Source organism: Gymnogyps californianus, chromosome 6 (assembly GCF_018139145.2).
Source record: "Gymnogyps californianus isolate 813 chromosome 6, ASM1813914v2, whole genome shotgun sequence".
NCBI lineage: Eukaryota > Metazoa > Chordata > Aves > Accipitriformes > Cathartidae > Gymnogyps > Gymnogyps californianus.
In genome coordinates, this window is record NC_059476.1 from 14,565,304 (window position 1) to 14,580,995 (window position 15,692).

The 15,692-nt window shown below is 43.9% G+C and overlaps 1 protein-coding gene across 2 annotated transcripts in view; it reads left to right on the forward strand.

Moving 5' to 3' along the window:
- The window catches only part of SH3PXD2A (SH3 and PX domains 2A), a 262,150-nt gene that overhangs the window by 157,274 nt on the left and 89,184 nt on the right, over positions 1 to 15,692 (forward strand). The window lies entirely within an intron of this gene.

The window sequence follows — 15,692 nt, forward strand, 5'->3', positions numbered from 1 at the left end:
CTCAACGTTAAATGTGAACAGACCGCAGCAGGTGTGAAGGGATGTGATACAGGCTTGGAAACCCTGGAGTGAGCCGAGGGAAGGCCTGTGAGAAGAAGAGAAAAATGCAACATGATGATGAAATGCAAATATTCCTGCGACTGTGTTTAAGTGCAGGATCGGGGGCCATCCAGCTGTCCGTTGGCCGCTTTCAGCCAAAGGACAACAGAAGGCAATGGATGATCTCACCCTGCTCCTCTTAAATCGACAAATCTCCTCCACAGTTGCTTAAATATCAGTTTTTCTAAGGTTATTCTTCGCCAGCTGTTTGGCAAAGTGTGATGTGGGCTGAACATTTTCTTCTCTCCTCTCGCTGCTTCCTCATAACGCAGGAAACCGCTCGGGTGGTTCAGATGGCCGCAGATGGGAGGTAGGACAGCCGGGATGTATTTCAGAGGTTTGAAAGTGTGTCGGCAGAAAAACCCTCAGCGTGAGACCGGTGTTTGGGAGGATAGTGCTGACGTACGGCTTGCAGGGATCAAAGCCCAGGAGAAGCTCAAACAGGGCAGTCTTTGAAACGCTGGATCCTGCAGGTATAATGTGGTGGTTTTATCTGACCTGTGAACATCCCTGACAAGGCTTCAGGTCATTAGTCTTGTGCTTGTTATTGTAACATTTGCTGGAATGAAACACTGGCATTTTTAAATCACAGCTATCAGAGCCTATCATAAATTGTAAGCAGTTTCTTTTCCTTTGTTTTAGTATATCCCTGTGCCAAATCATTTGGTGCTCATATCTTCTAAATTGGGCATGACACTACCAGTGAAAAGCTGTGACTGAGCATAAAATAATTATTTTTTTAAAAAACAGCTGTGAAAAAAAAGTATATTTCCTAAAAAAATGAATAGAAAGTGACCCCTACCTCTTAAAACAGTTCTGCTTCCAGCCTCTGATAATAACTGTGTGTTCAACTCCTGAAGTGCTAAAAAGTCTGCTTTTTGTAAAGTGGAATTTAAAAGACTGTTGCTCAAAAGTATATATATATATACTGTGCAGTTACTCCCACCCACAACCTGATTTTCTTGCTTCTAAGAGCTGTGACACATTTTTAAGAGGAGTGGTTTATTTTTAAACTCACACATGAGATGAAGGTCGGCCCAACTGAGTCTGAGTCTTTGAGGGACCGAGAAGTTAAACCCCAGCCTCCACTCTTCCTTTGCGACTTTGGGTCAGGAGCAATTTGCTCAGCTTTCTTCTTGTGAAATGCTGTGACATCTTGTCCCTGCTTCTGAGGAGAGAGATCCACCCAAGTTTCTGGGTGCTCAGCTGTGAAGGTAACATGGCCAAGGTTGCATTAGCAACTGGATGCTCTGAGGTCTTTCAAGTAGGGTCTGTTCCCAGCCTGAACTGCAGTTTTCCTCCTGAGATGTTCCCGACTTTCAGCATTGAGCAAAACTGCACCTGGAGACACATTTGCAGCTCTCTTGTCACCATTGCTGTTATTTTTTCAAGTCCTCTTTGGGAGATGGACTTTGGAGCTGATGGTGAGCCACGGCCCCAGGGCGTGCGCATGGTGCGGCCCATCCCTGTGCATGTCCTCCTGCCGTGTGCTCCAGGAGGTCAGCTGCTTTCACGGCTTCCTCGCCTGCCCTTTGAAGATCCTCAAGGCAGGCGAAGGAGGGATCAGGGACAGGGTATAATGTTTGCATTTTGGACTGTTTCTTCGCTGGTTAGAGCAGTTCTGGGACCTGTTGGGCATGAGGTGGCCTGCAGACTCTGGGGGAGTTGGGGCAGAGAGGTGTCCAAAAATCTCTGATCTTCCTTCTCATCACCATCCCAGATTTGTTTTGGTACATGTAGGGCTCTAAGATTTTCACAACATTGTTTAAAAAATGTTTCTTCTTCGGTAAAACTGGAGCACTTTTCCCTTTTCTGTGTCTTTACTGACAAAAGGGTCTTGGTATCGTTATCGTGGTAAATAAATGAAGCAACTTATTCCCTACCACAAAACCTTGCATTCTTCAGTGTGAAACAAAGATGCATAAATAACCAGCATCGGGGATGTGCCTGGCCTCTAATGTGCGTGGAGTTCACTCTTCCAAACCCTTGGTTTCTTCTGGGCAGTGATTTAGAAGGAAAAGCTTTTATCTAATCATGAGGTAGGTCTTTGCATAGGTCCCCAGGCACCACTAATGGATGGGATGCACAGCAGAGCTTGAAGGTATTTTATTCTAGCTGGGTAAGACAGAGAGCTGAGTTTCTGGTGTTGCACATGCTTTTGCTAGGTAGGTCAGAGCTGGGTTTTGTGCAGGGCCTGGGATGTTTGTGTAGTGATTAGAGTGATTTTGCATTATGATGAGGTGTGTGTTGTAAGGAGGGGAGGGAGGCAATCAGCCACAGAGGGGACGACAGGTCGAGGCCAGAGGCGGCGAGGCGAGGACGGGTGGGTAGCTGGTGCCGGAGAAGAAGTGGAGGCAAAACAGGAGGTTCCAGGAATTAGCTTTGGTCCCAGAGGATGACTGGGGGAAAAATCGTTAATAAGGAGGTTATTGGCAGCAGGACAGTCCATTTTGTGCTCTGATTCATAATCCCTACTGCTGCATCTCATGGCTGGTGTGCCCAGATCCTAGTTTTGAATCTTGCAGTATGAGAGATCATTCAAATCAGTAGCACTGAATTCAGACTCGGTACTGGGAGCTAAGAGCAATGCAGACCTTTGCATTTCACATTTACAGTTGTTTTTATGCAGCATGATTGTGGTATAGTATGATATCCAGTGTATCTGCTTGGCTGGACACCGCAGTGTGGACTTCAGGATACACAAACCTCCCCGGGACCTCAGGGATGCTCTTGTCATCCTGTGGTAGGTGCAGCTCTGCAGGGAGGAGCTCACCGCCAGGCACAGCACAGCATGCCCCTGATGATAGGAAAGGCAATGTTCCTGCTGAGACTGTGGTTTCTTATCGTCCAGCTTCTGGCATTTCAGGTAATGAAGGGAGAAAATAGTGCACAAAAGCCGATTGCAGGGCACAACATCTGCAGAACCTCGTTGATATTCTGAGCTTGTGAATTACTGAGTGACTGAGATCAACAGCCTAAAAGGAGGGGGTGTAATTCCTGACAATCGATGACATTTTCCCTTCGCCCACGTGTGATATCTATATATCAGATAACGTGAACAGTTACAGTAGGAATAAGCTGCCAATGGCCATTTAGCTTTGAAAACATAGAGATCCTTCATGTTGCAGGCCAGAAATACTCCCCGAATCAGTGTTCATTTTGAAAGAACAAGTAATTTCTCTTTTAGCTGAATTAAAAGGTCTTCTTCTATAACCAGCTGAATGGATGGAAATAATTAAATTCATTCATTATGCCTCTTCACTTTTATGAACCTAGAACATGGAAAAAGATATCGGAAATACCATACACACCCCCCCTTTGGAGATGTATGAGGTGAATTAAAAGTTAATGTCTGGACTGAGAATTGGGAAGGAGTTACATAAAAGGAACAAGGAGAAATTTACTGTGTTCTGCATGAGCAGGTCTGAAAAACATCCAAATTTGTATCTGAACTGGACTGCAAAATTTTTGGTCTATTCAGACATTGCACTGTTTCATGGTGTGTGATGGCACTTCTGTGCCTTGATGCCTACGATCTGCATACGTTTTAAATGCATATAAAAAGATGATATTTTCTTATATTTTCCAGAGTTATTTAGTATTTAATGCTGGTCACCTTAGAAAGTCAGTTGACATGATTTGAGGTGTTTTGGGGCAAGTACATAGGCATATATTTGAGGTCAACATGATTTTTTTGATTTACCCTTTTAATTGAGTAAGGCTCAAAATGAAGTATTAGTATGGATCCATACATGTACTAGCAAAAACATCTTCTGCCTCTGCAAAGTGAGTTTTAAGTTCAGTATTATAATCAGTAAGTGTGTGATCAAATACCAACTAAGTAAAATTTACCAGAAGTTTTGATAATTTTGAGTATAGGTCTATAAAACTTAAGGTATATCTGTCCATCTCTAGTCTCAGGAATCTCATACTGGTCCAGGCTGAAATAGCTGTGCTATTTTCTTTGTTTCCTTCCCAAAATGAACTGAGCACTGAGACTGAAACAATCTCTTACACCATCTTGAAGTGTAGGGCTTTTTTTTTTAATTGTTTCATACCCACAGTACGAAAAGTAGCATCGCCATTCGCTTATGGAGTGCTCAATAAATCCCTGTTCAGCGGGTCTGATACTTCCAAGGGTGGAGTACTCAGGAAACTTTGTGATGCTTCTTTGCAGATGCCATGTAATTTAGCTCTTTAACCTTTTGGGGAGCAGAGAAGATTGGGACCTGTTATCAGAGTTGGGTATTTGAAAGGGGTTATGGTAATTACCTTGACAAGTAACCCTGGTGTTTGAAAGGTTTTATCTTTAGGAAGTTGTCTCTATTTTTCTGGCTTAATTGGTGCCTGTCAATGATAATTTGGAATCATTTAATGAATCCCAACAGTTATATTGGGCAAGACAAGTTCAAGACTTCTTTTTTCTTTTATGTTTTAGTGTTAGAATCACAGAGGATGTTTTAAGACTGCCTGATGCTGGTAGGTAATCAGGGAAGACAAGTCTGCTTTTAGTAGTTGCCAATCCAGCAAAATTTACTAGATCCATTTACTAGATAGGTTTTGGAGTTTTACAGTTTCTGAAAAAGCTCAGTTCAAAGAACAGTGATTAGAAAAATTTCCTAGAGTTCATGAACTCACAGTAGATCTTACATGCCGTGATTTACGTCTCTGACTAGTAAGTTAAAGAACCCGATGACTTGAAAGATCTTTCCATGTGCCGCTTTGTAGAAACAGGCAGAAAACAATTCCAAGGTATATAAAATTGGTGTCTTATAGAGAACTACATTACTTTTTAGTATGCTGGAAAGACATTTGATGTTGCAAGACAGTTAACTGAGGACATGCTGCTGAGGCAGATTTGGGAAGCGGACGTGTTTTAATCTCGCTGTTCTAACTGAAGGAAATATAATGAGGAAAGGAAAGACTACAGTCACCAGATGAAGAAGTCGGAGTTCATACTGTGGGCTTGATCTTGTCTTCCCACGTGCATTGTAAGTTTTTGTGTCTCCTGGAAAAAAATATTTACCATTCTTAGGGCCATATGTACAACAGATGATTTTTAAAAGTCAGAAGAGACGTCTACCACTAAAAGGGGATGTAAAACTAGCTAGGGCAATAGGGTATTTAGCAGTGCAAAGTAAGTACAGATGCAATAGCCATCTGCTGTCTATGCACACTGCAGTCTTAATCTTTCAGGTCCTACTGCCCTTGGAGCAGGAGCAGCAAGACAGAGAGGTCCAAGCAGCACGTTGCTAAAAAGCCAAATGAGTATGCAGAAGTGCTAAACACCATAAGAACAGCACCAGAAAGGAATGCAAAATTGTATAATACCAAGCATCTGGCACACTCTCCTTCATACTGGGAGCTCGGAGGTCTAGCAGGGCCTGGGCCATGTCTGGAAATGCCTGTAACTCATTTCTTACTTTGCTAATTTAGAGCCTTTAAAATGTCAAAAATGCCAGTGGCAGCCTGGGAATTCCCTGTGCAAGCCTCCAGCGTGTGGGCTGGTGCCAGCACTTGCACCGCACACTGGGACGGGCTGTGGGGAATCCCGAGGAGCGACGCCGAGACCCGGCGCCCACCATGGGGTGGTTTTGAGGCTGGTATGGGGCAAAGGAGAGCATTCAGGTGAGGCTGTGAGTGGGTATCCTCGCGGCTTGGGCAGTCAAAAGGAGAAGGGCAGACAGGAGGCTCTTCTGCTTTGCCTTCCCGGTGGGCTGCCTCCAGGGTCCTGTTCCTGTGGGGCTCCCCAGGGCTCGGTGTCACCAGCTCCTGCAGATTTGTCATGGGGAACCATGCTCACAGGTGGGATGTGGTGGATGAGGGTATGTGGGTCGAGGGGGATTGCTTGTGCCGAGGGCTTTCCCACAAGCAGGAGGGGAGAGCAGGAGGAAGGCAGCCCGGACCACTGTCATTTGGGTCACTGCTTGTTTCTTGGGTCCCTCTGCCCCAAGATGAGGAGCAAGAAGAAACGGGAGAAGAAACAGTTGGATATTTTTGTTGTTGTGTTTCTGTTACTTGTTTGGCAAAGGGGAGGTAAAGGGGTGATCTAATAGCAACCTACAGCTTCTTGAAGGGGAATTACAAGGATATTGGAATCAAACTCTTGCTGGTAGTGGCAAACAATAGAAACAGGAGCAATGGCCACAAACTGGTGTGGGAGATTCAAACTGGACAATAGAAGAAACTTCACAGAAAATAGTTCCTTATTTCCCTCGTAGTTACCGTCATTATTTTCTCTGGCATATGGAAATGTGGGAGAAGAGTCGATGTGCTGTTTGAGATCCTTTACTTCAAGGATTCATCGATTTTGGGGTGTTCCTTTGCTCAGCAACACCATGAGCAAAGCAGCAGCAGTGGCTGTAGCACTTACCACTGCTGGCAATACACCTCCTGGCCATAGGCACTTCGCAATGGCTCCTGTCCTTCTACTGGCATTTGTCCCCTGGTGTCAAGAGACCTGCTCTGACCTATGCCCGGGGCTGGTTGGATGCCACTGGCAGGTCAGGTCAGGCCATCAAAACTTTTGGGTTGCTCTTGCACCACTGGCTTATACCATGAGCTTGCTTAGTCACCATTTCTACATCCCTCATCATTAAACTTGTGATGAGGTGACTCACTCCTATTGAATGCTCGATTTTATTAGATAGTCATCAACATGTTTCATATGCTCTCTATTAAAGAATTGCATGTTTCTTTCCTTGAATATCTTCTGGAAACAGCTTAGGTAAACAGCTTAGACCGGGGAAGCTCAGTATCCTTTACCAAAAAAAATATCCTATAGGTTGTCTCTTGTCAAGTGCTGGATGTGGCGTATGGGAGAATTGAGAATGATGAAGTATTTACTCAAATTGCTAGTTTCCGCTGCATTGAAGTCAGAGACACTGAAGGCACTGCAGCATTTATAACTGATTTCCTGAACAGTGTAGCAAATTGAGATGAGAGCCCTTTTCTTGTAACTCACATGTGCAACAGAAATCACTTAGCTAACATAAATCAGGGCTAAATTGCTTTTAAAGGCTCACAAAACATTTCTGAAAGAGACAGGATGAGGAAACCATTTTGCCACAGCAGAGTATGTCCCCACGATGACATGCTCTTTCATTTCATTTCATTGGAGCCTGGTTATGTATAGTTGAAATTCAGCAGTGGTTTCAACAGAATAGGCATAGAAATATGCACAGGAGGTAAATTTAAGCAGGAATCTAGACCATCAAAGTATGTGATTAAGGACAATCTAATGTGCTGAGTAATGCAGCATGATTTGGATGTAATTTATCCTAATCCAGTCTGATCTTTTACAGGAGAATATATTATAAGGCCACAATTAGGTGAGACCAGGGCCCCATCTGGCCTCCTGTCTCCAACAGTGGCTTACAGCCAATACAAGAAACAAAGCAAATACAGAGTGAGCTTCCCTTGTGTATCCTCTCTGCTTCTGGCATTCAGCAGTTATGGGACTTTTTGGGTCAAAGCATCCAGAGCATGGAGTACAATAGCCACCATTTATCCTTGCTTCATGAATTTATCTCATTGCTTTTTGAACCCATGCCTAGTTTTGGTGATTACAACATCTAACACCAGTGAGTACCATGATTCAGCTGCGTTGCATGCAGAAGCTCTTCTCTTAGTTTGATTTAAACTGCTGTTCTCCAGCTATTCTTCCTGGTGCAGTAATTCCGTGGCAAAAGCCTTTTTGGACAAGCTATGTCTGGACCTGGGGTTGAGCCTTGGATATCTGTAACTTGCAAGTTTTCTCCTCTTCCTTCCCTCTCTCCTTTTCCAGGGACTGTCTGGGATGAGAGTTTTGGTGGTGACACTGTTGGTCTCCATACACGCTCTGGCGGAGGTGGTGGTATCCTGCCTCCTGTGAGCAGGCACAACTTGGTGGGCGGTGGGCGATGTCTCCTTTTGGGGAGGTTATCCGTAGGGGGACAGTGCCACGGTGGGATGGAGGAGACAGTGGCCATGCACCATACATGTAGCTCCGGGCAAAGTTAGTCTGAAACAGCAGAAGGAAGGTGTCCCTGGAGAGGGACAGCAAAGGGACTCTGCCTTTTCTTATAATCACCATTCGGGCTGCAATTTAGAAACCCAGATGGATCACATGGTTGCTGATCAGAGGTTGGACCCAAATCTCCTATGGAAACTAGAATTTGAGGGGCCCACCCTCAAATCAGGAAGAGCTCAAAAAAAAATGAAGTAGAGATTCAAAACCTGTGCTGCCTTCTTAAGCTCTTAATCAGATTCGTATGATATATATGCAAGCTCATTAGCCTGACTAGTGTATAAGGTACATTTGAATTTACGATTCTGATATTCAGTACTTAATTTGTAACTATGATTAGATGCATCTTTTAAACATATATTGTATCTGCGTTTCGATGTATGTAATAAAATCCCAAAGTGAAGAGCACAACTGGAAAAGCTGCACATGAGAATGATTAATTTTTATTACCTTGTTTTTATCACTCAGCATTTATGCTATAAAGGCTATAATAAAGTGACACATGCTTGGTCATTGTAAGACAGTGATAAATTTGGCCTCCCCGCAAGGGACAAGCAAGGTCAGTATAGAGGAGGTGAAGAGCACCTCCACCCAGAGTTCTTGCTAAGGTAAATACATTTTTCTATCCTGTGGAGAAATTTGCCATCTGAAGGAATAAACAGGGCAAAACAAAAACAGATGAGGATGTGACTCTTAGGCAAGATCTTGTTTTTATACTTCTTTCCAGGAAAAAGCTTGCTATAAACATTCGTGTTGTCTTTTTCAAGGCCACTGAAGCCTTGCAGGAGAGGATCACATGGCGTTAGCTCATTGCCCCGGTGTCCTGCAGCTTCCAGGTTGTGCCAAGCCATCTCTCCCTGGTGCCGGAGAGGCCGGGCTTTGCTGTCAGATCGCCCTGCCCCATATCTCACAGCCTGGTGAAATGCTCAATGTGCGATTCCAAAATGCTGTCTTCCTCCAGGAGGATAATTCCATCATAAAAAAATACAGTTGTGAAAAATTCGAGAGGCTAATTCTGCATTTCTTCAGCTCAAGCCAAATACTGAAGTTGCACTCTGGAGCCAAGTGATCAACTTCATTGCTGAGGAATCTTGGGACAGAAATCTGTGACATTCCCCAATCATTTAGGGAAGGGGCGGGATGCCTCGAATCCATCTCTTATCCTTCTACACCCTTTCTGTGCAAAAAAAGAAATGATGACAGCTGTCGCCAAACACTGTGGGTCTGCATGAGGCTGAGATGGTCCATGGGGATGTCATTTATCTTGGAGCTGTCTGCATCCCCTGCACCTTGGACTTGGTGGCAGAGCTCAAGTTGTGCTGTGCGGGGCTAATCTCCAGGATCCTCTGAGTGCAGAGCAGAGGACACTGGTTTTCCTTGTCCTGCATCTCCCCTTCATGATACAAATCCATGGATTCAGGTGCAGGGAGCATTCCTGGAGAGGAGGCAGTGTCCATCTCCTCCCAACCTCAGCCTTTCTGTGCAAGTTAAGGTTACTGGTATAGGGAAGATCTCTTCTGCACTTATAGATGAGTTTCTAGTGTTGTGCTTGGAGTTTCTCCGAGAGAACTTGGGTTGACTTTTACTTTGTTGGGTTCAAGGGAACTGTCAGAAGTCAGCACTAAATCAGGACTTCCAGCTGGGTTCCAGTGAGCCAAACTGGGCCACCGTTGTTATACAATGCAGAGAAAATCGCTGCAGCGTAACCAGAAGTATATAGTATATAAAGCGGTGCTGTTTGCTCTATGCCAGCATTACAGCCACACTGTGAAGACAACAGAAAGGTGGCAGGAAGGCAAAATTCTCTCTTTTGTGTTGTCTCCGTTCTCTTAAGGACCTGGTTGCACAACAGTGACTTACCCTTCTTAGCAGCAAGCAGAGACCGCTTCCACCCAGCAAGAAATGCCTGGGTTTGAAGTCAAGTTGCCAGATTTTCTTCTTGCCCCTCAAGTCTCTTTTGCTCACGGCAAGGAATTCTGGAGTCTCGGGACCGCCACAATGGGGCCCTTTCTGGCAGGGCTGGAAAGTTCGACCTCTGCTCAGAAAGGAAAGATTCATGTTCGAGAGGCTTCCACAATGCAACAATTTATATCAGGAAATGAGTAGAATATTTTCAAAAAAAAAAAAAGAAGAAGGAAAAAAGCCTTCATCTGTTTATTTGGCTCGGGGAAAAGATCAGCTGTGCTTTTATGATTTCAGAGGATGGAGTGCTGGAGGGGGAAAACGTATAGCTGTATGCATCCATGTGGTTGTGTTCTTGATGCATAACATATAGAGTTAATTTTGCTTAATTACGTGTCATATGGGTCTCAGAGCTCAGTGGGAGTGGAGATACGTTCGTGCACATGGTTAAACTTTTGCACTTTGAGTACCATGAATGCAAATTTTAACCCTGCACTCTCCATATAGCTCCTGTGTGTTTGTATAGTATTAAGGTGTTCAGGTGCTCCTCCAGCCATAGGCCTTGGTGACAGGCAGGCACCTAGTGACAGTGCTCGGTCACTCTTGATTTTGTGCCTTGTGTCAAATAGAAAATGTCACTCTGGCTGTTGAGGAAAATCAGTTAGGAGAGTTTCAAGATGCAAATATATTCTCAAGGCTCAGGTTTCTGTATGCGTAAAGAGCAGTAGCAAAGTATTTTTGTATTGGTTTACTTTAAAAACACTGTCACAGAATCTGATAGCAGTGCTAAGAAAAATAGTTTGTGAAAAAGCGGTCTTCATTACTGACTGCAAACCATATGAGTGTTGGGAAGGAGAGAGTGGACTTTCTTGTTAAAACATTTCTGTGCTTTTAATCTGCCTGGCAAATCATTGGCGATTAAATGATAATCCGAGTTGTTTGTTTGAAATGTCATACATCTCCACCGCAGCCTGCCCACACCACTAGAGACTTTTAGGAATTAAGGAGCATGGGAACATAAACGCCCACAGTGTATTTACACATGAATTAGCAAAAGCCAGCAAATGCGGAACAATTTTAATTTATGTATTAAAGTACTCTAGAGGATACAGATTAACCTCCATTACTCAGGGTTTGTCACTGTCTCATCTCCTTTGGACAGCAAACACTGAGAAACAGACAGAAAGATGATTTACTCTCCCTTTAGCTTCTGTCTCGTCTGATGAAATGTCTGCTGTGCAGCTCCCCCAGCCGTACTCCTCCATGGGTCTGACAGCTCCTCATGCTTTGCAGGCACTGTTTCCTCTCACAGTTGAAACTCATGGTTGTCTGAAATCTTTGCTAAGTAAATTGAGCCTCGCCTCGCTTTACTGACAGGCAGAGGCCCCGGGCTAAAAGGTGACGTATCTGTGAAAGGAGGAGTCCCACAAAGTGAGCTTGATGGGTCTGCTGTCCCATGGCAAAGGGAGAAGCTTTTAAAAGAGCCTTTGCATTACGGGTACCGCAGGGATGAGGTCCCCTGACTGAATACATCACCTCCGAGGGGGAGCTGTGCAGGAGCCAAGTTGCAGCCTTGCAGCCCCTCCGTTGATGCAGTGTTGCTCTGCAAACTCTCCTGGTTCCTGCAGGAGGCTTCTGCTGACTTGTCGGATCTCCATGGAAGATGCAGAAGAAACCCTCTGGGCCAGATACAAATCAAACTGAATTAGAAGTACGGCTAAAGAGATAGGCACAGTCCATCACAGACACACCTAGTCACCTCCAGTCTTCTCCTCTGCTTGGAACATTTCTTAGGCTTTATTGAACAAATGTCAGGATACTCCTCATTTGTTAAACAAATTTCCAATTGTGCCACTGCTTGTTTGTGTATATCTGTATGTATTTAGATAGATGAAAACACACACACGCACACATCAATGTTTATTAACTCTCACCGAATGCAGCAGCAAAGTCAGTGCCTAAAGAAAGGATGTACCATAAAACTTTTCCATAACATTGTTAATATAACCTTTGTAATTAAATTAGATTGCAAGTGACATATAAATTCAATGACATAAGATACTTTTATCTTTCACAAATTTCCAGACTGACTGTGGATAGCTTAATGTGATAACAAGGCAATCAGCTCTATAGCAGTGCTCGTGGTCTTCCTTTCACATTCATTGCTAGATTTCAAATGAGTAATGTTATCCTGGTGTAATGCTGATGAGAAGGGAGATCCAGCCTCCCTCTCCTTTGTCGTTAAAGAAGCGTGTGTCCAGCTCGTGTGATATGCTTTGCACCGATGACATTTTAATATCGTTAGCAGCACGAAATACTTTCCTTGCCAGTAACGAGATTCAGTGTCAGCTAAAGGTGGTGCCCCACAGGAAGACTTTAGACAAAATTGCTGTATTCTAATACGAAACAGGCTAGAAATATGCTATTTTTGTGAAAGGCGTTTGTTCAGTATGGAGTGATCCTGTGTAATGAAGAAGGGACCTGACAGAGCTATTTTTAGTTCCACCCGCTGGTTTCACTGCTATTCTTGTAGCTATGGCTAGAAGGGAAATTAGGATGGTGGTATCTGTTCTCATAGAGAAATGGAAGAAGACTGGAAATATGTGTGTGTATATAAAGATAAAAAGATAAAAAGAGCAAGAGCTGAAGAGAAAGTGAGCTTCCCTGTGTAGCTGCAAATGTGACATTCATTGTACCTTTCCTTGGAAGGGTTTTTCTTCTGCAAGGCCACGTTTCTTATCTGATTTAAGGGCTAGCAGTGTGCCAGGTGCAGTCTGTATTGCAGGAGAAGATCAGAGTTTCTACTTGGAAGTTGTCACAGTTAAGAGAAACCGTTAAATAATTTCCTTTATTGTTTTGGAGACGTAATCCAATGCTTCAGCCTCATACTAATGCTCCTCTGAAAACAGTGAGGCTGAGAGGTATTCACCTTATAGATAATCACTTGGGAGAGGGAAGAGACATCAATGAATCACATGCAGAATAACAGGACATAAAAAATAAACATGGACTCAGGCAGCGCTCCTTGCTGCTGCTATTGCAAAGCAGCAGCACAGGCTTTCTTCATTAGCAGAAAAGAGGAGAAGAGTGTGTATACAAAGAGCACTTTACACAGCCAGAGAGATTATTTGCTAGGCCTTCTTTGCTTTCTATTTCAGCAGTGATTTTTTTTCCCATCCTCGCTGGGAGGAACAAGTTTTGGCTTTCAGCGTTTCACTGGGGAGATGAGGATTTCATTTCAAGCTCCATTTTATTTGATACTGCTTTGTCCTGATTTTGTAAGTGAAATGTGGGTGTACAGAGAAGTGACAAGACAGTGAGATATAGGGTACATGGACCTCAGGAACTCCAAAATCAGAACCCGATAAAACTTTACTTTAAAACTTACAGAAAGAATAAATGAAAAGATGAAAACTTGCCCAATAGGTTGATTGTTGGCTTTTTTTTTGAGCAAGCCTCATGAGTTGGGGGGTGGTGGTGATTCAAATAAATATTTTGTAATGATCATTTAATATCTTCTGTAAGGATGATCTTGTGCTTAAGAGTAGAAACTAAGACCAGAAGTTGTAGCTTCAATTACCTTCAAGAGTTTTAATACACTCTGGATCCTCTAATGATGCTAGTTACCCTCTTGATCTCAAAGGGACATCACTGAGAGTTACTTGCTGCTTCATTCTGTTGTAGTTGACCCTAAATTGCTCAGCTGTGCACTTTGCAGTGACAGTAAGGGGCTTTTTCCCTCTTCAAACTAACCTAAAGGTTTGTTTTCAGCATGCACAAGCCATGAGAGAAGCAATGATGGGGTTCACTGGACCAGAGCTCCTGGCCCACATGAATGGTTACTGCCTCTGTTGGCACCATGTTTGCCGTTGACCAGCAGTGTGGCGTGCCACATCACATCAAGGACAGTGCTCTGTGCTTGCATTAGTGGTGTGATGTGGAACATGTCTGCCCACTGCAGGGCTCGTGTGAGGAAACTTAAGGGCAAGTACACTTCCATAAATGATGGGCTTCTGCTGTGGAAGAAATGCCAGCCAGATGAGGAACTGAACAGAGAAAAAAAAATAAGTTAAAAAGTTCTTTATGGAGTAATATCTCTTGTCATCCCATGATCTGCGTGTAGAAAGAAAAAACAGTTTCAAAATTTTGCTTTTTTTTAATCTCTACCTTCTTTAAATTGCATGGATGAGTCATGCTTTAGAATTAAAAGAACAAGCCTCATTTAAAACCTTACTGCAGTCACTCACACAAGCCCTAAAACCAGCTAGAGATTAGGCTGAAAGATGTGGGAGAGCATCAAGGATGGAGATTTGAATTCTGAGCCTTTTGTGGCATTTGCCGCTGTTGCATAGCGAAAGCACAACCAAATCATCTTCTACTGTACTTTCCAAACTTGGGTACCAACTTTGGCCTGATTTGGTAGGCAAAGACATTCAGCAACATCTTTATCCATTTTTGGTTGCTCATTAACCATATCAATCCATCAATACCCCATTTCTAATTGTGTAAATTGGGTGATTTTTTTAAAGCAGCAAAAAGGAGTTGGGTTTTCTTTTGCAACTTCAGTCAGGCTAAAGACTCTTTCGCCTCTGTCTAATGCCACTTGTCTTCACCCTTTTGTGCGTGCTCTGTTTACCTACGACCTCTCTTAGGATGCTTGTGGGGTGTTCCCAGCATGGCTGGCTGGCAGGAGATTGCCCTGGAAATGTGTGCTGAGGGCCTTCTGGCAAAGACTGGAAGGATGGTTGTGGTTCTCTTCTAGGGATTGCACATAGCTACACCACCCTGCCAGTGTCCTCATGGGTGCTAACATTTGCAAGAGCTGGGTGCAGCCTTTTTGTGCAACACAGAGGGAGGTGGGGACGCAACATGCTGCAGAGGGAAATCCCAGCTGAACCCAGCTCCAAGCTGTAGTACTGAGAAGATCCAGCAGCTTCACTGCAGAAAGCCAGGACAGGTGGAAGGGATTGAAGTGATCATCAAGCTTGTGCACAATGGAGATATTAGGTTAAAGCAAATTGCATGTGTGGATCTCAACAGGGTTTCACCTTCTTGCCATTTAGCGCTGTCAGAAGAGAGGCAGTTCAGGGCAGGACCAAACACAGACTTTCACATGCCGAGAGAGCTGTATTGACAGCAACCGCAAAGCTCCTGGCTGGCGTGGGAGCAGAGCCGGGGCAGAGGACTACATTTCGGGGATTGTGTCTTCCCTGGCTTGGTCTGAGGGATCTCTGTTTCGGGCACCATATAGCAGGCATTATATTTGCATATGATATCACTTCTGTAGAAGAAGCAGCCTATTCACGAGCAGTAGCATCTTCACATCAAATACAACTGCAGACATGGCTGAGAAAACAACCATTTAATTGAAGTAGAAATGACACTGGAAAATTCAAAGAGGGTGCAAAAAACTCCCAAGTAGTTATTACTCACTGGAAGCAAATCCTAGACATGTAAGGCATGGGATGCACAGAAAGTGCTGGGAGAAACAGAATTTATGGGTAGGCATACCTCTGCCCTCAAGACATGTGCCATCTCTTCAGATGATCCCCCAAACTCTCTTGAAATTAAATAAATAGTTTGGGATAATCCTTTTCTGATTCCTCTAGAGTACACAGCATGCTGCAAGGGACAAAACCCCACTCCTGACAGCCTGGCCCCCAAAAATTTAGATACTGCTGAC